The following is a 26,168-nucleotide window of genomic DNA, read 5'->3' as shown; positions in this document are numbered from 1 at the left end:
GCACTCAATACCAACTGTCTGCTAAAGTATTAAATAGCAGAGAAGTTTTAATGGAATGGCTCCCCAATTAGTACAGTGCAACATTTATTGGGCAATTTCCACTATCCACTATTGATATCTGGGGTTAGTCTTCAGGTAAATGCATTGCTAGTCTCTTAATCTGCACAAAAATGCAATTTGTAGATCAGGATCCTGGTCTGCATGGGTCTCACTTTTTATTTGTGTAATGCATATGTGAAGTATGACTTATGTAAAATGATTGGGGACATTCCGAGAAGTAACTAAGCTAGAATGATAAAACAAGAACTGTGTGATTGAGAGAAATGGAGCTCTGCCACGCAATGCACAATAACAATATATCAGCCATCAGCTGCAGGTTTGTTACTGCTAAGGGGATTAATGAGTAAAATGGTGAGAAATGTTTCGTCTCATGTCTATGCCCGTTCTAGACATCAACATGCCAACATACTGATGACCTGACTTAGCTACTGGGAGATTTACAAATAACCTGCATATGGGTTTAAAACACAAGCAGCAGCGTATTGGACGTACATGCGCATGTGACATCCACTGGGTTTTACGGTTTGATACCTATAAAGGTCGGAGATACACACCTTGAATACCACTGGAAAAGAGGAAGAAAAACAAAGGTCTAACCTTTTTGCTGTGTTCAGGCTTGCCCTGCTATCCTTGGATGGGTTGACCTCCAGATATTTGCTTTCTTGGGTTTTCCAGTCGCTGTGGGAACCTGAAAATAAGAACGCAGGTTGTAAACAAACCAAACTCTTTCTATCATTAATATTTGTCCAAGTTAACTTAGAGTTTTCTTTTTTTTTACTTCATTAGGCAGAACAGTGTAAATGAAACCACCGTCCAATGCTGTAACTCTGCCAATATCTCATAACTGTAATCAAGCTTATCCCTTTTCATTTTTAATTATACTTCAGGATGATTAATGAGGCTCACTGCCTTTACATAGATTTTTAATATAATACCCTCTGGTATATTACCAGAACTCTACGTTAGGCTTTTTCAATAACTGTTTTCAAAGTTTATAACCACCTTTGAGGGTGGGACAGGGGTAAGCTGATAGCAGATTGTTGGAAATAGAAGTTAATACATTGTAGAGAAGGCAGGATTTATACCATACGTTGTAATTATATGGTAATAAGCTATATTCTTGAGGCTTGTGATTTTTTTCAAATTTTTGTTGTAATTTTGGAGATCAGTGGAGTAGAACCCTTTACATTTTTTTATTTTTTTTGTGCTCTTTTTGAGTAGTTGTGCTATGTTTGTTTTTTAAGTTTGTTGTCATAAACGGGAACAGATGGACCCTGTATTCAAGGTATCCCAGTTTATGACATTTGTATATGTGTATATTTTCCTTTTTTGTTTTATTTTATTATTTGCTTAACTAAATGAACAGGCAACAAAAAAAATTTTAAGCAGGACTTTCACCATAGGTTCATTTTGATCTTTACTAATTATTATGTCTCTAAATGTCATTTTAAGACATCACCTTAAATGTATTTAATTTTATGCCTTGGATGTGACCCTAAAAAGACAGATTTTATATTTGAGCATGACTTAATATTAATGTGTCAAAGGATTGTTCAAACAATGACATTGTATCAGTTAATTAAGCTGTGATTTAAAAAATGGCTATAATGTGCTATAATATTTAATTAATTAATTACCACAGCTCCGAAAATGGTTCATCTACCACGAAAAAAGATCTTAAATTTGTTGTTGATTTTCCTGGTCTTTTCTGAGGACTTTGATTCTCAGTCCTCTAAGTCTGATGTAATTATTATTTTGAGTCATAGTGGGATCAACATTTGAATGTAACATTGTTCAATCTATGTTAATGGCTTGAAATGTGGGTCAGAAACTGGTGCTGTTCAGTGTTGTTTTTGGGTTAATGTTTATTTTAAATTGTGACCCACAGGTTTCCACATTTCATCCAGGCTCGTTTCTCTTTCTTTTCTGGAGAAAGACATTTAGAAAAAGCCCATCTTGTAACCCTTCTCCTTTGTTCATAAATGTGAAGAGCCCATGAGTCTATTGATGCACATAAAACTGCATCTCGATCGTCTTTGATGTTAGTGACAGCCACTCTGATTAGTTTTGTCTTGTCAGATTTAGACAAATGTTCAGCTTCTTTTTGTTTCATATTGTCTCCAGTTATTGATGACCACCCTCACTGTGCCTTAACATATCTTATAGTTTACAGCATCTTTACTTGTCTCCTATATAAAGAGTTTGTTTTAATCTTTTTTTCCCTCTGCAAGCTAAGCTTCAGTTAAAAATTCATATGAGCAAATGGCATCAAATATTTTAAGTTTCTCAGACTGATGGTTCAAACTGTGTAGAGTGTAGAGTTCAAACTGAGTGCAGAAATTTCTGCAAAAGTTGCTTTTAAAAGATTTGGGCTTAAAGTTTTTTTTATTTAGTCCTATTTTAACAGCTTGGATTTTTCTACCTCTGCTGGATTTCATTTTCTTGTTACTGTTTAATTGCAGTAGATACAGTATGCTACAATACAGGTGGCAATTAAATATAATGTTGTGCTCTCATCAGTTTCATTAAAATCACTTGCTTTGAAAAACCTATACAGTTTTTTTTTTGTATAATTATTTCTTTTCAGTTTCTTTTATGTGTCTAAAGTATCACTGTAGCCAGATCTGTTGTAGTTAGATTCAGTCAGTGGGAGAGCTATCTAAGACTAACAAGGGTCTAGCTTTTCTTCCCACCAAGGTCAACTGGAATGACTTCACCCACTTCCAGAGGTCAAACTCATCCACTGCTGCTTCTGTGCAACAGCATGAGCCACGCAACAGTGTGCCTCAAGCATACGTGCCAATAAGAATGGATTCGTACTTGAACGTAGCCCTCTGAGCGCTCTCATGAGCACATGTTTGCATATCTTTGTTGGCACGTCCTGCAGCAATGTTTCCCTTTTTGTCCACTCGCATGCACATCACGGATAAAAAAAAATGTCTCATTGAATATTAAATAGGCGTATCAGTGTAATTATGACAGAGACTCGGAGAAAGGTTCTAATTTACAGACTTCCACCAGTGACTCAAAAAGGACTCCATAAGGGCCCTTTTCCACTGACTCTTTTCACACACCCTTCCCTGCTCTTCAAAGAGTGGTGAGCAGCAAAGTCACCCTTCCTCTTCGATCTCTTCAAGGCTGTCAGCTTCAAAATGACATTTAACACTGGCTGTTTATTTACAGTAAAATTGGTTCAGTAAGGAATCCAGAGTGTGGAGCAATATGGTGGAGCAATGTTTAAATTACTTTGTCGCCCCGCTGTTAGATGTCAAACGGCACCACAGCTTTGGCACAAGACGCGTCTATGAATATGCAGCTTGCACAGATGCAGATGTGTGTATCTGTGGGAAAGAGGGGGAATGTTTTGCCCAAATTAACCCATTCTCTTTGCTAGAAAGCAGCTCATTCTACAGAGTGGTGCAGAGCTGAAAATAGACGCTCAGTGGCCTGCTGAATAAAAGATGACAGGACAACGTGGCAATGCGCTCACCATACCCTTCACAGATGCATGCGTGCATATGTTGTATACACTGCGGGCTCTTTGCATGTCTGAGTGCAACTGCATTCTGGCTCTGCAGTTTTCATTTTGCTTTCCCACATATATACAAATAATGTAATTATATACTAAAACCTGAAAAGGATGTCAGCGAGAGCCCCTTTTATCCACTTTAGCACACATGAGCAATTCCTTTTCATCAGCACCTGACCAATCAGGCGTAGCGTTGAAAGAGGATTTGGAGAAAAAAGGTATTATGTTGTCCCCTTTTTTAACCCATTTAAAATAAAAGCCCCCTACCAAAACAGGAAACTAATTGTTGGTTTTCTGGAAGTGTGAGGAAGATGTGACAAAATCTTCATCCCTTTCTCTTTACACAAGCCAAGTCGACCTTTAGAATCTACAGCACCACCAAGTTAAAAAGCGGTGCGAGGAAGCGCCGGCTGTTTACCATTTGGCTAATCTGTATGCTCTCCAATATAAAAGTTTAAATCCTCCGTTCTCTCTGCGTGCTATGAAAAACAAAGGCTTCACCTAATAACGTATCCGAGCCATATTTCACACAGCACTTTGATTTTGCTTTTGCTCCCTGAGCACGAAGTAGCTGGCTATACTGGGGATTGCTAAGGAGGGTAGAAGGAGATTGGAGTCAGGGGACAGAAAGAGTGAATGTGTTGGTTTATTGATCACGATCCAAGGTAATTATGTTAATGTTTGAATGCAGACAATATGTGCATACATGCATGTTGTTAAGGCATATATTATTTAGGAGTAAGTATTTTTTTATTTTTATTTGATTGCTGTTTTACTCATAAGAAGCAAAATTACTACAGTTTTACTATCTTTAGAGTTTTTGACTTTTACGTCTGAATAGTAACATAACTTAATAAAAGTTTGACCAATAGAGAACCATAGAAGTTTTTTTTGTAAAAACGTACTATTTAAAAAATCCTTTTGACTTGAACTTTTTAAATTCATTTAGTTTGCAAAGTTTAGTTGCCCTATTTAAATTGTTTTTAATCTTACGCAACATGACACTCTATGCTACATGAATATAATAAACTTTGGTAGAAATTCATGTTTTTTATGTGCTCATGTTGTGCTTTAACTGTTTTCTTCTAAAGCAATAGATGGAGAAAAGCAACTTCATCACCATTAATCTTCAATTTGTACTGACAGAGAAAAACATAATACTGAGAACTCAGCCCTAGCTATTTCCGCATTTATGCGCATTGAGAACCAATTCTAACACAAAGGAGCAGACGTATGGGTGCAAACTAGTGCCATCAGAAACTGAATTTAAATTACCTTGGCTAAATCTGTAATCATATCAAATAAATCCATTAGTTTGAACAAAAAAATTAATGCATTCAAACAGATTTAAGATATATATTTTGCACTGTTAAAAATTCCGACTGCCTTTGTTTTTTACTTTCACTTTTATAGTGCAAATTTAGTTCGAAAATTATATTTCTTTGTGTCAGAGATCTTGGTCCTTAAGCCAAAGAGCAATCACACACAGTTTTATTTAGTTTAACCTTATTTTTACCATATTTTGATCTATTGTACACATATGAGCTTGGTAAATGTAATAGCCATGTCATTTACCAATGTACTGCTGAGGAAACCCAAAAATGAGTAATACAGGCAGCCAGGGATGCCAAATCAATAAATCATATTGATTAATTAATATTTTTGCTTATGAAGATATTTAATTTTTGGAAACTCTGTATTTTTTTAACCAATCCAGTCCTTCAGCATGCCTAGGTCAGAGTAACATCAGTTTATCCTGTTTCGCTCTTAGCTGTGTACCTATAACTGATAAATGAACTCCCTGTGTGAAACCACTCACTGCAAACATTTAGTGTGTTATATTTTTATTGCTTGTTGAGAAACGAGATTAATTTACAAGCATGAATCATCGCTTGAATTTCGTAGCCCTATAATATACGGTAAGATCCTGGAGGGAATGATTGAAATCAAAGCTAGTTTTAGCAAGCAATATATTTCATTTTTCATTTCTATTATGAAACTTGTTAGTAAAAAAAAAAAATTAATTAAGCTGAGTTGGTAGGAAAAAAATCTGAGATTATATTTTCTAACCGTATTGCCTTGCTACCGTCTTGCTATCCCCTACTAGAAGCACATGATGCTGATTTATAGCTAATAGCAACTGGTGCAATACCTTAGATTAAACGCAGTTTGTTTTTATTTACATAATTCCTCTAATGTATATATAATAATTTCACATCATTGATGATATTTATCAAACTCATTACCTTCCTCTGCTACAGCTTAAAATGCCATGAAGCAAATTTAACCAAATGTAAAATGTCAATCTGTGGCTAAATACTCTGTGGCTGAAGGACTTAATTGTCTGACACATGGAAAAAGAATTGCCAAATACAATGGATGATGACGTTACTTGAAGAAAAATGGGACACCACCTTTAAGGAAAGCAATTATACTTTAGACATAAACATTGTGGGTTGGCTCAACAGAGCTTCGCAGTGAGGAAAGTTGAAATTGAATGAAAATCTCAGAGGCTGATACAGTAGGCTGAGAGTTGCAGACGGCTACAAACATTTTATTTCTTTTCTTAATTCAACCAAAGCCTACCTTTAACTGCATAAAGTACAATTCATTTATCTTTGTTATAATATACAATTTGTTAAAATATGATGTGTAAGAAGTAGAGAGAGGTTAATTTTAGGTGCTTTTCTAAAATCAAACAGTTTTTTAGATACAAAAAATGTTATATTTAATATATTTTTTCAGTATTCACATTAAAAAAAGCTCCCAATGCCATTTAGCTACATATTATATTATTCATCCAGATTTTTTAGTTTTCTTGGTGTGTTAAGGGGTTTGCTAAGCCAAAATGTCACTGTCAAGTTCATTCCTAGACTCTTCCTAGACATTATTCAATCAAACTCATCCGTCACACTGGTTGTGTTATTATCCTGTCTATTTCCTGGAAAGACAGCTCGTAAATCCAACATTTGCAGGAACTGTCTCATTCTAGTTATTCGGAATCCTAAAGGCAGATTTTCAAAAAATCTATAGTATGCTATCAATTTAACAAAGCATTAGATTTCTTTGTTGCTGTTTTTTTTTTTTTTTTACCGTTTTTGTGTTGAAGAGAAAAATGTGGACAAAAAAGAGGACTAAACAACATCTCTCTTTGCAACAGACCCCAGTAGAGAGGAAAAAAATGCATGCTGTGAAAGAGAGTGCATAGTGAATCTATTATTCCAGGAGACTTCAGATGTTTTGCTTGAGGCAAGTGTGACTTTGCAAAAGCCTGTTTTTCAGAAAGGCTGATGATTCTGGGCTATTTTAAGTTTCCATCTCCCTGACTCCCTCTCCTCTGTTGCCATCCTCCTCACCTTCGTCCAGCCCTTTAATAAAAGGAGGAGGGTTACTCTCGCTGCTGAACCACCACTGTGCACACAAGTATTACCAAGGCTTCAGAGTTCACCTCCAAACCCTGACTCTGAATGAGTGGAAGTGTGTGTCTCGAAATAACTAAGGCAGTGAGCAGATGATTTAGCTTGACAGACAGGTTTTGTAATACAGTACTTCAAATTGCTTTTCCCCCTTCAGCCTGTCTGAAATACTCATTCACAAGTGGTTGAGTCCTAACACCCTTGATTAAAGGCTTCTAAAATGGTCAATCGGGAAAAAAACCTACAACTAAAAAAATAAAGACTGTACAATTTGGAGTAAATACCTAATTTTCACTGCTTCTTGTGCTTCCAAAACAAAGTATGAGTATAAGATCAATTCTGTTCAAAACAGGGCCAATTGCACTGCTGATGTTAAGTTGGCAAAACACCCACCATAATAACTATCTTTTTAGAATCGTTTTTGCCTAAAGGCGAAAAAAAGTTGAAATTCAGCTAGTTCCTTAAAAGAGATATTTATCCTAACAAATATCCAGTAATACATCCATAATAAAGAGTTCAACAAAAAGTCAAGAAACATTGAAAAATAACTTTAAGCTAAATAAAGAATAGTTAGAAATACAAGTGCACTTGACTGTTGTGATTTTTTTTCACCATTAAAACAAGGCTGGCAATCAAATAAAATTTTTAACTTATTATTGAGCATCTTTTTTATAAGTATTTATAGAAAAACAATAACAATAGATTCTTCTTATAAGATAAATGTAAGTAATTTGAAATGAATATAAACAGAGCTGAATCCGATTTATGTTAAAGATTCTTACAGAACAATTTTCTGAGCTTCAAAACTATTTGCGTTTTCCTCTTTGTTGTTAACTTTCTAAGCTTATATTTGATGATAAATTAAACTATTGTCAGGACCATAGTCTGTAAAACTTGCTCCACTTTTCTATTTAATTGTTGTTAATTTGGGGTTTTTATTTTTATTTTTCATATTCTTTGCAGTTCATCTGTGGAAAATCGATTTGTCTCTCTTAAGGATAGAAACATCAGACATAAACATTGTAATTCATGTTTGGACTGCTGACCAAAGGTTTTAGTTCTTGCATATTTTATAACAAATTGTAAATATTAACACTACAAGAAAGTATTGCCAACAGAGATTTTATAAAGTTGAGCAATGTTAACTTTTGTTAACCTAAAGCTGCAAAAGCCCAAATCGTGGTTGTTACTATGCAAAAAAATTGTCAAAAGGAACAATTTAAATGTTTCCAAATACGCACATTTGATTATTTGTAAGGCTAAAATCCATCTTTAAAGAAGCTTAAGTCTTAAGATCCAACTGTTTAAAGCTGCCTTTAGTTAGTAATGCACAAACAAATTAGTTGAAAATCTCTTTTAAAAAAATATCTTATAACACATTAATTATCATCTCTGGTTGATGAATGTTTATGATATTTTGATGATTTGCTGTGCAATCTGTTTACATGTTCACTGGTTTTAATAAATTACTTAATTCTTTACAAAATATGGCTTTTGTAAAATTAAATGAAAGTAAAAATACAGGCAGCCATCCATGAAAGGATCTCTCCCTGATCCTTAAACCCAGCTTAAAGTTTTTATAGTGGAGCAAAAAGCAAAGCATGACTTGTAAAACCTGTATTAAGGCTAAAGCTGCATGAGGCATTTGGATAAAATAAATTTTTTCAGCATATTCTCTTGAGAAGAATGGGAAAATAAAGTGAAAGGGATTTTAGAAAATTCATTCAATTATCTCAGGTCACTTTAATCAGTGTTACGTATGTGAGGTTAAGAGGTAAACACATTCAGCTGCAATGTAAAAGAATGTTGTCAAAGAAAGTCAAATAAAACACCCAATATATGGCTTTTTTCTAAATGTCTATCCGCCTCTTATGACTGGAAGCTTTAAGTTTCTGTAGAGGACAATCAGGGACATTGCTGCCTTGTAGAAAATGTGTTTCTACAATTTGGGTTAATGATTAAATCATCAAACATTTCAAGCTTCAATTAAGCCTATTGAGACTTCTTAATGTCAGGGAGCTTGGGTTCACTTAAATATTCATGATTCTATTTTTTTTTTTTTTACCAAGAACTGAAATGATAAAAGGGGGAGATTTGAATATTTATCTCAAGGTCAAATACAGTTTATTCTATATGGGACAACAAGGTACATGGGGTTAACAGAGATTGGCTGATCCTGTGGGGAAAAAAATAAAAATGAAGGGTTAGGAATGGATCTAAAATAGAAAAATTAAAAACAGATGAGGGTTATAGTTATCGGGGAGCTGTGAAGGAGAGAGTTATTATGGGCTTGGCAGCTGTTTTGGTTGAGATGAGGGAGATATGGAAGGCAGAGAGCAGGTGTGCGGGTGTTATTGGTCAGGACCTGATGCCCCTGAAAACATAACGGCAGACAACCAGGCCAGCTGAGCCAAACAGACTTTGGCTCTCTGCAGCGACACTTCTTTCCCTCTCATTTATCCTGTTTTATTTACTCACAGCTAATTTCAGATCTGTTTAGTGGCATGAGACAGTGAACTGCTCTGACACGCATCATGTTGGCCCAAAGAGCACCAGCTAAAAATGTCTTAACTGAATATTTATAGATTTCTTTTCACAGGTTCAAAAGCATGGCTTGAATTAACCAAAACAAATAGCCATCATAACACAATCCACATTATGCAACTGCTCAACTGTGGCAGAGATTAAAAGAATGAGACTCTCTTAGAAGACCTTTAATATTAGCAGAGAATAATTCTTATCAATTATAAAGTGAAAACTGTGTGGATTAAATGCATATCAATAAAATATTGAATATACTAAGATTTACTTTGGCTTTAACAAACAAGCAAAGGTAAGTCTAACAGAATGCAACAATGGTATACAGAGGATTTATATTTATGCTGCAAACAATGGCTAGTAAAAGCTTTTTAGCTATGGCAAAAGCTATGGTAGCATTATGAGACTATTCTTACATTTTGATTCAAAATCTTAGGGAAATCAATTTTACATTTGCATAAGGAAATACAATGTTTGTTCTTCAGGAGGCTCCAAGGAGGGACAGTAGCTAGCTTCGCAGAAAAGACGTCCTTTGTACAAATCTAGAGGGATTTTCCGCATTGACATTGCATGTTCTTCACATGCTTGCAAGAGTTGTATCCAGCTTCCTACCACAGCCCAAAAACATGCATGTCTGTTTTATTAATGCTCTTCATAGTGGGAAGACATCTTAATGAGTGTTAGTATCAAGATGCAATTCTTCAACCAGTGGCAATCTCCATATTTCTCTCTAGAAACTAAGGTCTGCCCACTAGCATGTTAATGTTTGCCCTTAAGGAGCAGGGTTGGCCAGATGGATTGGTAAGGGTGGAATGGACTTTCAGTTATTTTAACTACAATCAACATTTATGGCCTCAAAAAGAGTGATCTATATGTGCCAGATGGATTTGCAATCACATAACAGTGTCTGAGTAAAGTGGTGACCATCATAGAGGTGGTAGCAAGCTCTTGTGCTTGTCTACGGTTCTCTCATTCACCACTGAGGACCTTGTTTGTGAAATAAATGAACATTAAATTGCCAACATGACTTGTTCCTTTAAACATCAATCACCCAATTTGATAAAAGGACACAATTGAAGAGTCAGTGGATGACAAAACTGTTTGGCATTGACAGAGAGGAGCTGGCAAGTTTATTAACAGCCCACGCTCTTTAACTCTGGAACTAAACTCAGCAATACAAGGAATAATTCATTGAGCCTCCTATTTCTTTTGCTTTAAGCCAAGATTTTTGTCCTCTTGTCTTTGTTAAGTTTACACATGCAACGAAATGGCTATGACATTGTTGTTACATCACACATTACACAACTACTGCTTTTTATTGCATGGCATTCTTCACTTTGTGTCCTAAGGGTGAAAATATATCTACTTCTCCACTGGTATAATATATATGTATATAAAATAGCCAGAGCAACACACCATAAAGCCATTTCTATTCCCCTCTGTAGCACAAAGCACACTGTGCCTGATTCAAACTTGTTGGATCGATAATTCATAAACAAAATGTCTCTTTCTGAGTGTAGGTAACTGAGGAGCTACAGTACAAGGTATTTCTCTATGAAAATATGATGTTCTCTGAGCCAGATGAATAGCATCTGGTGCAGAAAAGATGTCTGATAGCTTTAATGTTTAGATTTACTGGGCTAGAGTGATATGAAAAAAAATTAGGTCGACCATATGACAGCTGTGTGTTAAAGGTAAAAAAAATGCAGTTCTTACTGAGGAATAAATGTGGACATCTCAACATGGATTTGCACTGAAAATTTTCAAAGTTACACGGTGTAAATGCCGAGAACCTGAGGACTTTTACCATGTTTGAACCTTGGACATTAAGTCCCGTCTGCTCTTCATTGTGTTCGGAGTAAACATCATGATGAGAATCCATAGCGACACCTGAGCTCTTTAGAAACAAGATTTTAATAGCTTTTGGGTTTGTCAATAGATTTATAGATTTTTTTTAATTTTTTTTTTTACTGCAAGCGAAGTAGTTTATTATGGTTATTGATCATTATCAGTTGTTGAAGGTAACTCAGCTGGAAAAGCCTCCAAAAATCCAAAACATCATGACAGGAAATACAGGTACAGCTGGTACAAAGGTGCATGTTTGTACGATCAAAAAGAGTTGAAAGCCAAACTACAGAAATGACCTCTACAGAAATGTGATTTAGTTAGTTGATTCTAGGGCTGGGTAATAATTCAATATCAATAAGTATCGCAGTAAAATTGTATTCAATAACTGTGATATGAGGTTTAACCTCATTTTCGGTGTACATCACATTGCATGATTACATTGTTTACAACATAATGGCTTTGCAATGTTTTTAACTATGAGATCGAGCCTGTGGCTGCGACCATGCAATAGCCTCAATCACTTTATAGAGCAGGGACTATATATAGGACTTTATAGTGAACTTATTTAACTGACCACTTGGGCAGATGATCACTTTTCACTCCCCGTTGGTCACGTGACTCCAGCTCTGTGCCTGGGTCATCTTTGTTCTCTCTCACGCCCAAAACAAATCCCATGACGCTTTGAGAGGAGACCTCTGGATATATCTGCTCATCTACTGACCATGGATGATCACTACTTTTCAAAGTTCATTATGGGAAATTTTGAATGCTAGATATTCAAACACTCGTATAAAATTGTGTACTCTGTCTGGGTGAGAGTAGAAGTTTTACCACATATTCTTACCAAATCTGGTTGGAAGCAACATGCAAACATCTTAACCATCCACAAAGGTAGAAATTGCAGCCTTTGGCTTGTTTTTCTAAAAGAAATAGAGGGTAAAACTGGTGCAGCAATGTTTGTTTTGCTTCAGCCTTCCACCTCTGGTAGACGTAATACAGGTCACCACATTTTATTGGTTCAAAGCCTCTCTGTATAAAGGCTAACACATCTGTTGGATTCACAAATCTTGCTACTTTTTATCTTGCTTGCAAGGTAACAGCTTCTAGCCCCAAGACTGAACGAGTGAAATTCTTATTTTTATTTTTTAAGTATTTTTTCTGAGGCTTTCATATTTTAATAACACAAATATATTGAAAAATATATTGTGATATAAGCTTTAGCCCCATTGCAGAGCCATGGGTGACTCTCAACTAAATAATTCAAAAACAAAGAAGAAGAAATTTTTAAAAAACGACATAACCAACTCACGGAATATAATACTATGGTTTGCAGCAGAACCCAGTCATGTCGCCTTCATAGAACCCAACATGACTTTTGCTTTGGTGTCACTTGGGGCTTGGGGAAAATGTAAGACCACCTGTAAATAAAAGATAAAGCTGAAGCAGAACTGGAGCCTGCAAAATGACAGCGACCCGAAACGCGGCAGTATATCCAACAAGCCTAGATCGTCATCTCACATAGATGCTAGTGGGTAGCTTAAAACGAGCTCCACCTGTAAGAAACATCTCATAGCTGAAAGCAGAGCACACTATCTTAAGACTGATGTTAGAGAAGCTATATATATTGGAAGAAGTTTCTCAGTTAGGCTGTTTTAACCACAGAGGGCAACGTTGCATCAGGGAGGTAGTGATTTCTTCATTTATTATTTGTCTGGTGTTAAAGAAGTTTGTTTAATTTGTTAAACAAAACATGTTTTTCTTTTTTAAGTGCAATTAAAATCCCTCCCTGAAGCCGAAATAGATAAATTGATCAGAAACCAAACGTACATCTTAAGAAACTGTATTATGTCCTTCGCTTTCACTTTATCCTTTGTGCTTGTGCTTTATTGACTGACAGAAAAACAACATCTCAGCGGCTATATAAAGTGATTTTTAATTCTAGTTTTTTTTTAAGTACTGCAAGCCTGCTTTAATAATCATCACACATCATTAGTGAAAGTTTGAGTTGTTTATTGAAACAGATAAATAGATGTAGAAATTTGATCTGCTACAAGTTGATATCTATGCTGCTCAATGGGTCGCGCAGCATCTGTTCAATCCATCCCTCCCTAAAGCTCATTTACAGCCTCCAAGTCGATCCGTCTCTTTTTGTTTGCTGTCCTTGGCTTCTTTCTCTGACTCACTTTCAGCTCAGCCTCTCTCACTTTTTCTCCTTTATCTAATCCCTCTTCACATGCACTGCCCCTGCACTGGCTCAAGCCTTCTCAGCACAGGAAAAGAATGAAGAAATGAACGAAATAAGAAGGGAGCAAAACACCCCCCAAAAAAGTGGTAAAATGAAAGAGAATGACAGAGTTGGTTGTGAAAGAAAGGCGATTTAGTGGGCAAACACAGAGGGGCTGGATGAGAAGGATGGAGGGAGGCTGCATCACTGCTCCGATCAGATATGGCGGAGAAACACGGAGAGAAGGAAGAGGAGCAGAGCGGCGGATTGATGGGTTTAAGATGCGGAGAGCCGTAAAGAGGCAGAGGTCTATTAAAAGTGCAGTGTTTGGACGTATGTGGGTACAGCCCTGATTTAAATGAATGGATTCTTTGTGACAGTGTTCCATTCCTGCAGTGTGTACTTCCCCTTGTTTGTACTCCAGCAGTTATTTGATGTGTGCATATCCATGAGTCAGTGTGTTTATTTATTTGTGTGGCTGGTGTGCTGATGAGTCAACATGCTAGTAGAATATTTAGCTGTCCTGTTTGAGATTATTTATTTTTTTATTTTTTGGTTTGAAATCTAACCATTAAGTAAGACGGAGGAAAATATGTAGGAAGAGAGCAATGAAGGAGGTGCAGAACAGCTTGGTTTCCAGAGAGCTGACCGCAGCTCCAAACTTATTTAATCCTGCAGTGCTGACTTTGGCCAGAGCAATAAATCTACTGCGGCAAAAAGTGTTTGTTCTGCTTGAGCTCTTATTTTCAAACAAATTGTTTCAAAAGACCTTAAAACTTACAAATCTGGATTTGGAGGTTGTATAGTGCAAACCAGCAGTAAACCTTTTACCTTTAGTGCCTTATTGTAGCAGTCAGACCACTTAAACATTTCCAGCATTTACCACATTGCAATCAAAAACTTCAACTGTATTTTCTTATAGAGAAAAAAACACATTTGATAGTAATACTGCATTCCCTTACAGTGGAGGAAAAATGATGCTAAATAACAATTGTGTTATTTCAATCCAAAAAGTATTTTTAGGGTATTTCTCTATCATCTTTGCATATTTAGAGAAATTTCAACCCATTCTTCCTTGCAAGTTTCCTCAAGTTCAATTAAAATGTTTAAAAACTGTTTACAAAAATCAGCTATCAGTTATTCTTAAATAATCTGGAATAGATTTAGGTCAGACCTTTTACTAGGCCATTTGAACACATGAAGGGACTTTGGGAACCAATTCATTTAAGTTCTTGCTTATGGCTTAGAGCCATCCTGTTAGAAGGTAAACCTCTGTCACAGTTTCCAGTATGCTACAGGATTGGTCTGGATGGGTGGATGGAATGGATAGACCAATTAGTTCAATTTGGTAGTATCTTTTTCTAGCCTATTCTCCGAGAGATCTTTAGATGCTAGATGAAGATGGTGCCTCTTTTTTTTGGTTGATAAGACATACATACATCTATCTTAGTAAGTTAAAACAGCCCGGTGGAAAATTTCACCCATCAATGTTTGCTCTCACATAGCTCATGAGACATATCTGAGTTTTTAAACTTGGCCTACTTTTAGTTTTTAATTTGTCTCAAACGTTTCACGTAGAATTCACAAGGAGAAATAAGATAATATGCAAAAATTGCAAAACACATTAAAACCTATTCAACCATACGCACATATACGTGTCTCATTAGTTTTGCTCACAAAGAGCAGTCGGACCACACAACGTGCCATTTTCCCTTAAAGGTCCATAAAAATGTATTGAAAACAAAAGCACCCACTCACACCCCTGCCACTCACACACCATCATGGCAAGCCAAAATGAATGCTCTATATAGTCAGATGCTTATATATTCAATACACAAATTATAGTATATTAAGTTAAGAGCCAACCTAATATTGTTGTGTATAGACCAATCCTTTATGAATCCTGATTAGGTTTCATGCACGATCTATTCCAAATCACATTCCCGTCGATTTGAGAAGATAAGGGTGAATCATTTGTAATCTACGTTCAATAAAGTTATTGGCCTCAGATTATCGATATATCTTTTCTTTTCCTGATTTTGAGTAATAATGTAATGAATCCTTGTTTTATATTTGGCATTAAATAATAATATTTTTCAATACATTCTTTTAAAGCTTTGAATAACAATTTGTTTAAGTATCCCAAGATAAATTATAAAAATTGGAAGTCAAAACATATTCATCAGGTGATTTGCCTACTGACATTTGTTTTACAGAAACATCTAATTCTTCTCTATATATCTAAGAGTCTCATACTGTTTTGAATGTGGAGTCAGTTCTAGGAATGTTGTGTTGAGCAAAGCTGTGATGAGAGAGAGTTCATAGAGCGAGCCCTCTGATTTTCCTTTCTCAGGTCACAAAGAGACACTGAGAATGATGTTAGAGCTTGTTGAGATCTTGTCTTCACCATGAAAGGAGTGCTTGTGGAGAGCTCCTCCTTTGTTCTGTCAGAGCATGAACTAAAACTATGATGAGACTAGATTTAGTTCATGTTGAGAGCTCTCTGATTTTTCCGCCTGAGATCAGAAGGAGAAACAAATGTTGGGTAAGTCTAAGAATTATATTTGAGCTTTTTGAGATCTACCCTGAAACTTGAGACTTAATCGAGCTTCAGTATATCTTATTGTTCCAGTGGGAAAAAAAAGAGACACAGGAGAAATATACCCTACTCTCTTTTTGGTGTCACTCATATCTCATCGTTGTCTAGGAGAAATACATGAAACATCTTAGAGATCAATCATTATTTAAGATTTTCCTTTCCTTTGGGAGTATAAAATATCTACAAATCAAAATAATCACTTTGAGTCACTTTTTGATAAAGCTTCTAGTTAGAGTGACTTCTAGTTAAGCTGCTATAGGCTTAGACTGCAAGAGGACATGGGGACCCTTTTTCATCACTCTGCTTCATTCTATATTCTCCCATCCTGTGGGATTTGTTAGCTCAATATCTAACGTTATACTCTTTCTACTTTTTCTCATCATAGTAGCTTCATCTGGTCTGTTCCTGTTTGGCTGTGACACCATCCTGGAGAGAGATATAAGCAGTGCTGCTGCTGTCAACACCTTTGTTTGTCTGCCTGACTGTGTGATTCCTGGAAGAGACCACCTGTGTAGCTGGTTAACAGTTACCTTTTGTGTCTCTGCTTCTTTCTGTATGTCTACTTCTGTCTCCTCGAACCCCAGTTAGCTTCAAGCAGATAGCCGCTCACACTGATCCTGGTTCTGCTGGACCTTTCTTCCTTAAGAAGATAGGCGGTTTGAGAGGGACGTGCAGGAAGCCATCTATGTTAAGAAAGAAAAAACAACTTTAAATGGAGGGGGTAGACTCAGATTTCAAAAATCTAAAATTAAGCGATTGATCTGATTCCTTCCCACTATCGTAGCAACCCCCACCCCCTTACAGTGGAACAGAACACCTCGCCTGTTTATCCAGGCCAACAATTCCCTTTAATGACCCCCCTTTCAGCGAAAAGACCGGTATCGGGTATTACAGGCTAATACCTGAAAGAAACCAAACCACCCCCATTCCAAAGGGACGGACCTGCTCATCAAGTTCAATTTGCATGTTTTCTAAGCCAAAACAAAACTTTGTGTTTTGGTCCACTCTATAACGCCTCAAACTCAACACAACTTCTGAGATTTTGAATTAAAAAAGCTTCCTGGATGGGAAGTGAAATGTCTTCAAATTTGGAAACAAATTCCAGTGGATTGTTTTTTTACTTTTTTGTAATGAGCTTTCGTCCTGTTCTTCCTGAAGTGTTTTCTTCACCACTGTCACTACAAGATTGCGAGGTGTGAGGGATTGCTTTTGAGTCAATGAGTCGATGCAATCAGCTGGTTTTTCTTAGATAGAAAACTTTGAACCAATCTGACTGTATAATCTGGTTGAAATAGCTCTGTAAAGTACCTTGAGATGACATGTGTTGTGATTTGGTCAATGGCGTAACTCTCGGTAAGCAGAGACTGCAATTGCTTTGAGGACCCGGACCTCTTAGGGGCCCGTCACTGACATCTGGTTGGGCCCCTACGCATTTGTGGACTAGGACATCTATTAAACCCACCTGATACTAGGTTGACTGACCTGACGTTATTTATACCGCAACACATGGCAGATTTCAACAGGATGGTGAGCCTTTTAAACATGACACCAATAGCAAAGCAGACAGTGGTATTTTTAATTACTATGTTAATAACTGTGTATAGTTCATAAGACGGTTTGTAAAAAATACACTCATATAATATGTTTCAAACCGCAAAAAAGATCTTAAAAGAACAATGTATTTCAGTGTTTTATTTTTTACAGTACGACTTGAAATTATGGGTAATCCAGAGCGTAGATTAAAACCATAACCGTCATGTACAATGTGTTAGAGACGATGGATACCAAAAAGAGGTACTTAAGCAGATTCCAGAAAAGAAAAAAAAAGGAAAGAAGAGCTAATGGAAGAACAGAAAAAGCTTCCCAAAATAAACATATTTTTCCAAAGAACCAAAGAAGGAGAGGCGGACGTTGCTGCTGCTACAGTTAGTAAAGATTGCGACCAGGAGATGAATGGAGAGAGTGTGGGTGAGGAGGGGAGCTGTAAAACTTAAGGTAGCCCGGTAAGACTCAGTTTAAAGCAGACTATACTAAAGTATATTCATGTCTAGTAAAGGTGAAAAATGATGAAATGATGAAGTGTGTATGTATGGGCACATTTTGGGTCGGTTGTCTACGGCGGCGGCAGGGGGGCGGGTAGATGTGGGGTGTTGTACTTCATATGGGGGTCACCCAGATAATGTTGCTCACGGGCCTATTGTTGTGTCATAATGGCATTGGAATTGGTGCATTATAGATAAACTTAATTGAATTCAATCCTACTTTGATTACATTTAGTAAGAACTCAAATCCAATGTAATGTATTTTTGAAACCAGATCAGTACAGCCTCACTATGACATGCAACCCCAACCTCAATGGGAAATGGCCTCAGCTGTCCTTGCCATCTCATGCCCTTCACTGCCCACTCATGCCCAGCCAAGCCTCACACCCAGCAGTTCCCCTTCTCCTACTCCTCCCGGGGGGCATTCTGCTGATGGGGAGCCCAGCTAATATCTGCTTATCTTGCTCCCACACCACGCTCTGACATGCCGACTGTGGTTAATGGTGGTCTAGAAAGTGTTGAGTCAGGACAAATTGGAGCCAAGGTGGGGGAGGAGGAGGTGTGTCACTTGTCATGAAATAGTAGCATTTTTCCCTGGGCTCTTGGCCAGTTTACATCAACATCTTCCTAAGTGTCAAATATTGGAAAGTCCAGGCTATGGGTATTATTGTAACACTTTTTGGGGTTATAATATCAAACACTATTAACTTTGTGCAGCTATAGCACTCTCCATAACAAGCACAATGATTTTATATAAACATTAATTAAGAGCCCATTTCATTTAGCCCTATGCAGAATGTCTGCACAAATGTAACATTATGCTGTTTATCATGGGCCACAGCAAAACTCACAAAGCAGTATGTGACACCTTTATCCTTTCAAAACGGCATTTTGTTAGTTCAAGTTTTTTTCTGAGTACGTTGGGTTTAAAAACTGGAGTATTTAAGGACTTCTTAACCTGTGAAACCAAACCTCCACCCACCAACCACTCCACCTCTCCTCGACTGCTTCTCCAAACCTGCCCGCTGTGGCCAAGGGCTGCTGCATCAGTCGTTATCATCGTCTCAAGAGAAAGAAAACTGCCTAATTAATCGGGCCCATCTTGACTCCCAGCCTCCCTGACCCTGTCTCTTCCACCACTTATAGGCTGACAGGTTTTGCTGTGAAGTGGAGACTAAGAGGTAGAAGCATGTGTCTGTTTTTAGCATCTTTGCAAGAGTGCACCTCTTCTGCTGCATGCAAATAAGATTTTATGAGGTTTTGTACCTCTTTTTGGTGCATCTGGCAAATAAGTGTGGCTTCTCTCTGCATGTGTTTCCGACCCCTCCGGGGCCTCTTAGCACCTCTCTTTAAGTGAGTTTCTGTTGCCAGAGCAAAAAACCACAGAGCTTCCCTCAGTAGCTAAATGAAGAGACCAGCAAAGTAAGTTGCATTTGGATGACCCAATATCCATCTCTACAACTGCCTGCAAATTAAATCTTTGGCTAAAACAACCAAATATTCAGAACTTTTTTCATTTATTGACTCATTGAGCCTCATGCAACAAAATTTTTGTATTCTTGTTGTAAACTTTTCGTACTTTTTCTCTGACTTCAATTTACGAACATGACATGTCAGATTCAAAAAAACATTCTTAACTTAAGTAAATGATTTTCGTAAACGTGATGCACTCCACCTGTGAGAAACAGAAAGCTGTATAATAACCACCCTGCATGTTCCCACGTCTCTGTGAACACGCAGGTGTTCTTTCATAGAAATGGCACTGAGGATGAAGAAGAAAATCTTTAAAGGTTTGTTAATCGAGGTCTGCTGACTGAAAACTGAGCACAATAATCAAAGGACCTGTAAAAAGCCAAACAGTGAGAAATAAATAACAAGGGCTGTACATGCCGTGGTTACACTGTTACAGAAGTTAAAAAAAGGTATAAAAACTATAAAAATCATTTGATCCAAAAACATTCAATAAAAAACTACTGATGGGGGCAAGAGGTGCTACATATTATGTAAATGCTTAATATAAGTTAGAGATTAACCAACACGACAACATTCTGCTAAATCCCCTTTTAATACACAGACACACCTGTGCTGTATTTCTCCAAATCACTTCTTCTACCCTTCTATGAACTCGCCATCTCTCTCGCATGTATAAGCATTATATAAAATGTTGACTGTAAATCTATAATTTAACAAAGTCAGACAGACCCAAACACAAATATTCCACATCTAGTGTAAAATAAAAGCCAAGAAACTACGATGAAATCAATGCAAGTCTCACTGTTAGAGGATTTCTTCTGAACTTTCCATCCATTTTCTGTTCCAGATGTTATTTCTATAGTAGCTTGATCTCTGACTGACCTTTCTTTTGACTGAATGATAAAAAAATTAAAGCAACGTCCCTTGGATACCGACATCCCAGCTGCAGGTGCAGTGACTGATACCTGTAGCTTTGTCATCAGTGAATTAAATTTCAATTTATAATTGCAGAGTTGCATAAAAATATAAAGATGTAGTCAAATAAAATGGACAATTGCTGTAGTTTTTTAGTGAAAAACTAAGTTTGGTTAACAGCTGACTGATTGCCCAAGAGGTCAAGTCTGAAGTCTGAAATCAGAGAAAAACATTGAAAGCGACACATTCTCTTAAAAATCTTTCATAAGATAGCTTTAAGAACAAATTTGTTTTTATGAATGGTTCTTCCATGAGGCACATTCTAATTTTGGAGAACTAAATATAGAAGCAATCAGGTTTAATTCTGCATATTAAAAAGTTGGAACAGCTTCCATGAAATCAGTTCAGGGAAAGAAGGGCAATTCAGCGGAAACTTTTCAGTTTTTGAAGCAAAGTGACACCTAGTGTCTGTCTACCAAAGTTTGATGTTAGCCAATCACAATTAAAAATGATAAAGCAGCAGAAACCATCCGAACACTGTTGTTCTTCCACATTGAAAGATAAAGTCGTGGATTCTGACGAAACACGTATGTCCTCCGGCGCTGCCATGTTTATTTTGGTTTGGTAGTGGGTTTGACTTTTCTTCAAAGCTACATGGTCCTTCTTTAACCACAATACTGCAACATGACTGATGAGCAATTTGGGTGAGAACTGGTTGATTTAAATGTATAAAGGATGACTTTTCTCAGAAATTAAGTGTCCAGATTAATCTAAAATGACTTCATTTATGTCTGCCTTATCCTTGGCTCGTCCCCTACAATTCCTTTTTAAACATTAATCTTTGTACTAAAATATTCTTTCTGTCATGATTTGTGGACATTAGGATCTAAAAAGAAAGCATGATCTCCTGGTCAGACTCTGCAATTTGCTGAAAGTTTAGTCAGAGTAAAAAATATGCAAGAAGGGGTCACTCCAGTGGCTGGAAGTTGGAGGGGATATTGGTGTAAGGTGCAGCGAAGTGGGGAGCCATTCGGCTGGGAAGGGCCATTTTGAATGGCTGCTACTGTACATAAACGATAGAAACTGCCAAAGTAAGAAAGTTTTTTACTACTGCTGAAGAGAGTAGTAGCCATCTTCAATGTGGAAGTGGGGTACGATTGTCTTCCCCAACTATCAAACTCATAATTCTTACTTTTAGGGGTGTTCCAGTCAAAATTCAGACTAGGGGGTTAGAAATGTAGCTTTTAAGAATATATTGAACACACCTTTTGTATGCTATCATTAGCAGTATTTACAGGAAGGCTTAAAAACAACATTTGTAGATAGCTGGGCATCCAAAGACATTAGGGTGTAGTTTAAGTGATCTAGTGTGAAAACATGCTATTTTTACAGTTGTTACAAGACTGTATTTGTTTGTTTTTTATTTAAAACATCATGAAAAAGTACCTGGCCCAGTTTTGTGGATCATACATAGAGTCAACATATTGTGACTATGGTAGCAGCCTAAAATGTACATATAAGCTACATGTAGAAGGAATTTCACGAAGGAATTGCAATATTTTTAAGCAATAGTTCTTTGAGTGACTGTAAACTGGAAATAAAAGCTGTGCTGGAGAAAAAACAACTTTTTTCTTCCAGCAGAAAGTTGTGTTGTCTTAACTTATGCGATCCCTTCTTTACATGACACACTGCAGTATCTTCTGTCCAACTGTGAGCCAGCTCATTAAACTGCTATAGCACCTCTGGACTTGACAGCAGGCAAAAGCAGTAGGAGCTACCTGCCGTTTCACCACACTGACATCAGAATGCTCCTTTCTGCAGCAACTCTCCACAAAATCATTATAAAACACAGCAGTGCAGTGCATGGAGGAAAAAAAAGAAGTTAATATTCCACTTTAACATATCAGGGAAAAACTCTGGTTCTGAAACTATATGTTAAGTCAACAATTGATTTCTTAGTCTGTTCATATGAATTTGCTCCAACATTAATGTTGGAAAGTTGGTTCAACCTTTATAATTAAACAGATTTAACAAGCACCAAGCATAATTAAAACATGATAGAAGATGATGAAACTCAAAAGGCCTTAAAACAAAATAATCTTTCATTTCAGAACCATCTCACAAAACCCTATCTTAATATATAAACATTTATCTAGTGGGTAAACTATATACTCTCCTTTGAGTGTAGATCACATTTCTCTATAGTCCAGATCTTGGACAATAACCAGAGTTGTGGTCTTTAGACAACAATTTTTGTACTAGTCTGGCATAAAACAAAGAATGAATGCACGGCAAAGCAATTCATATTCTCTGTTAAGTACAGTGCATGATATATAATGCTGTGGGCACAAAGACCCCTGTTAAATTGAAGGGTAGCATACACTTTTTAGAAAAACCAAACTGTTGTATAGAAATCTAATTAACTTTAGCAGTATATTTATTATTCATCAGGATAATAATCGAATATGTATAACAAAATCAACACAGAAATGGTAATGTAGATACAAAATAGATAGTAAACTATGACACTAAACTATGACAATCGCAACCCCAGAGCTAAATCAACTACAAGATCAACAAACTTAGCATAGAAGCATAAGAGATGACCAAGGATTAATAAGGATATTCTAAAGCCAAGATGTCAAAAGTCAGTTTTCAAGGATTAGTTTGCTAAATGCTTTTAATGTTCCCCTAGTTGCCCTACATAACTGATTCAAACTGATTGGTCATTAGTAAAATCCTGCAAAGTCAACATGCGGAGAGAAAGATGGGTATTTGAAATGATTTGTGCGGGAGCAGGAACACATCTAAATGGTAAAGAATATTAGTCCTAAAAATACAGAGGTACTTTATACATTGAATGTTTCATTTACTTTACAGTGTATAGTAAAATGAAATTACAAGAAGAGATTGGCATTACAAAACGGGAAAAAAGGAAAGAAGTAAATGCCACTAAATGGTATTAAAAGCCTGTTTATAAACATCTTAAGCCTAGACTGAAAAGTGCCCTGTTCAGAGGTGAGGTGAAGATGTAGTGGAAGATTATTCTAAAGGTGGGACGCCCGGTCACCCCAGTGTTTTAGTCCAGATCTTAAAACATCCAAATAAAACAGATAATCAAATAAATAACTGTTGATTTGATCATCTCTTCTCCCGTGTGCAGAAGGATTTAAAATCTCATCTAGGTAAGGCTCCCTGTTCTAAAAGGAAGGAAAAGCAAAACAAGATAAAACAGAGAAGATGTGCTCATGTCTGGTGTTGGTTAACAGAAGGGCACCTGCTTTCTCAGTTATATTTATGAAGACTGTGAGACATTGATATACATCTCATTGCAATATTTCATTCTTGCACTGCTGAATGCATGCATGACCTTTCCTAAGTCACTGCAATTTTAGAAAGATTTAATTTAATCAAACAAACGTAGAAAATATATGCTGGCTTTTTTGAAACATAATTTCTTAGTCAAATTTAAGCTGCTGGTATAAGTCTATCCCCAGATTTCAGGTATTGTTATTTAAGCACTGATGTCAGGTGTGGCAGTATTACAGAATACAACTAATTTGGGCTTTTGAAGATTTCAAATGAGAATGTTGAACAGCTGTTATGCATTCAGATTTTAAGATAGCATGCGAGAACATTTGTAGGTCATCTGCATAACTGCACAAGCTCACTTTGTGCAAACAACCTCCTCCCCTAATGGCAGCATATAAAGAGAAAATACATCTCCTTCCAAAAGTATTGGTAAGTCTTCCTAAAACGTCCTAAAAACATTTACTCCACCAGGTATCGTTCCCTGCAACAAGACAGTTCGTCTTTGATGTTTCCCTATTTAGCTGTTCTTTATTCTCTTGTGTGCAATGAATGACAAAAATATGAACTGCCTAATATGATTCATCTGAAAGTGATGATTTGAGACAAATTAAACTGAGCCTTTTTGTTAGCAAAGCAGAAGAGGAGGAGGAGGGGGAATCTCTGCTGGCAGACACCAAGCTAGATGTTGACACTGGATAGCCATGTTCCAGCCACGGTCTGCACTAATGTACATGTAGAAAGTAACATAGGTGACATGATCAGCGAGATGGTATTTATCTGTTTATCATACTGCATCCAATAACCTCAAAAAATGTAGCCATGTAGGTATGATAGATACCCTGACACAAGAGAAGTGCAGGATTAAATGAAAAACTGTCAAATGTTCATGTAATATGGTTTTAAACAGTTGAGATTATGCAAAGGAAAGGAAATGCACAAAAACTACCGCATTATACAAAAAACATGCACAGTTTTAAAAGTTGGATGAAAAGGGATTTATACCATTAGCATTTTAATATTGAGGCTCTGAATAATGGGTCACGGGTCTATGCAAGAATCTAAAGCCTAGAAAACTAAATTCACTAAATAGCTACAAACAAACAGGTTCCAACAATTAACATTATGAATTTCAAAGGAACTCCTTATAAATATGTTGCACCTTATGCATGCAGAAGAAAGCACAATGTCATGCGGAAACTACAGGGATCATTATTCGAGTCTGAGGTTCTTTATTTTTTAAAGTTCCCTCTTCAAAGAACATCACTGGCATTTAGTTTAATTTGAATTTTTTCCATGTTCTCCAAATGCTTTGCTCACCAGCAGCTCCAACCTCTTTGATCTCTAAGAATATCATCAGAGAAACAGCTGTAACGCTGTCTCATCTGACCTTGTTGCTGCATTCATTCAGACTACATTTGCATTTATCTGCAGAAAAATTCTCCAAAGGCTGGTTTGTGGCAGGCATATTCAGTCCATCTTAGATCGAGCACGGCGTCGGTATAAGCCATAGCTTACAGAAGCTATTAATCTGACACAAAACAGAAAATGAGGGCCAGTTTTATTCTTACACATAGAGCATCTATCTACCTGCTACCTGTTCTAAGATTAAAACAGCCCATTCCCGGTGCACCCGTTTGTCTCATTATGTTTTGTAGATGTCAAAGTTTATCATTATTTATTATTATTTCACTTTTTTCTGTATCAGTCCTCATAAAGAGATAGTTCAGAGGGTTTAGTTCAGTAACTCAGTTGGGAGTTCTCTTACAAACTTCACAAAACTTGGTAAAAGGTTATGTTGCAGAAAAAACTTGCATTTAAATGACAGTTTTAAACAAAAGTCGGAAAAAGTTTTGTTTTCCAAATGATTTGAGGACATTGTCTTGTTATGTCTGATACTCAAAGATCTTTAAGCTTTTGCGTGTCTATGTATGTATCCATGCCCATTTATGTTGCATATTTAAAAACATTTCAAGCATATCCACTAACCTTATAAAAATATTAACCATATGGACACCACATCCTGGTCCTTATGCTGCAGGCTTCCTTTTCTTGCTTAAATGATAGGTGTAAAAATCAGTTTTTGTTAAGGTAAGGCTAAGGTTTATAGTGGTAACAATTACTAAAATACATAAAGGTTAATGCCAATTCCTTTTATGAGTAGGATTTTTAACCTGTATGTGTTTGTGTAGATGTTGTATCCTCGTAAACAACA

At 36.6% G+C, this 26,168-nt stretch overlaps 1 long non-coding RNA gene across 1 annotated transcript in view; it reads right to left on the bottom strand.

The window, feature by feature from the left end:
- Window positions 1-625: 625 nt before the first annotated feature.
- The window catches only part of LOC107084112, a 57,816-nt gene continuing 32,273 nt past the window's right edge, over window positions 626-26,168 (bottom strand). The window contains exons 2-3 of the long non-coding RNA XR_001481207.1: window positions 16,745-16,897; window positions 626-748 (exon numbers count right to left, since the gene is read on the bottom strand). This is a non-coding gene — a long non-coding RNA (uncharacterized LOC107084112). The remainder of the gene's footprint in view (window positions 749-16,744; window positions 16,898-26,168) is intronic.

Source organism: Cyprinodon variegatus, unplaced genomic scaffold, assembly GCF_000732505.1.
Source record: "Cyprinodon variegatus isolate N-32 unplaced genomic scaffold, C_variegatus-1.0 Scaffold92, whole genome shotgun sequence".
Lineage (NCBI taxonomy): Eukaryota > Metazoa > Chordata > Actinopteri > Cyprinodontiformes > Cyprinodontidae > Cyprinodon > Cyprinodon variegatus.
The sequence above is the reverse complement of the archived record's forward strand: the minus strand, read 5'-3'. Positions and strand labels throughout refer to the sequence as shown.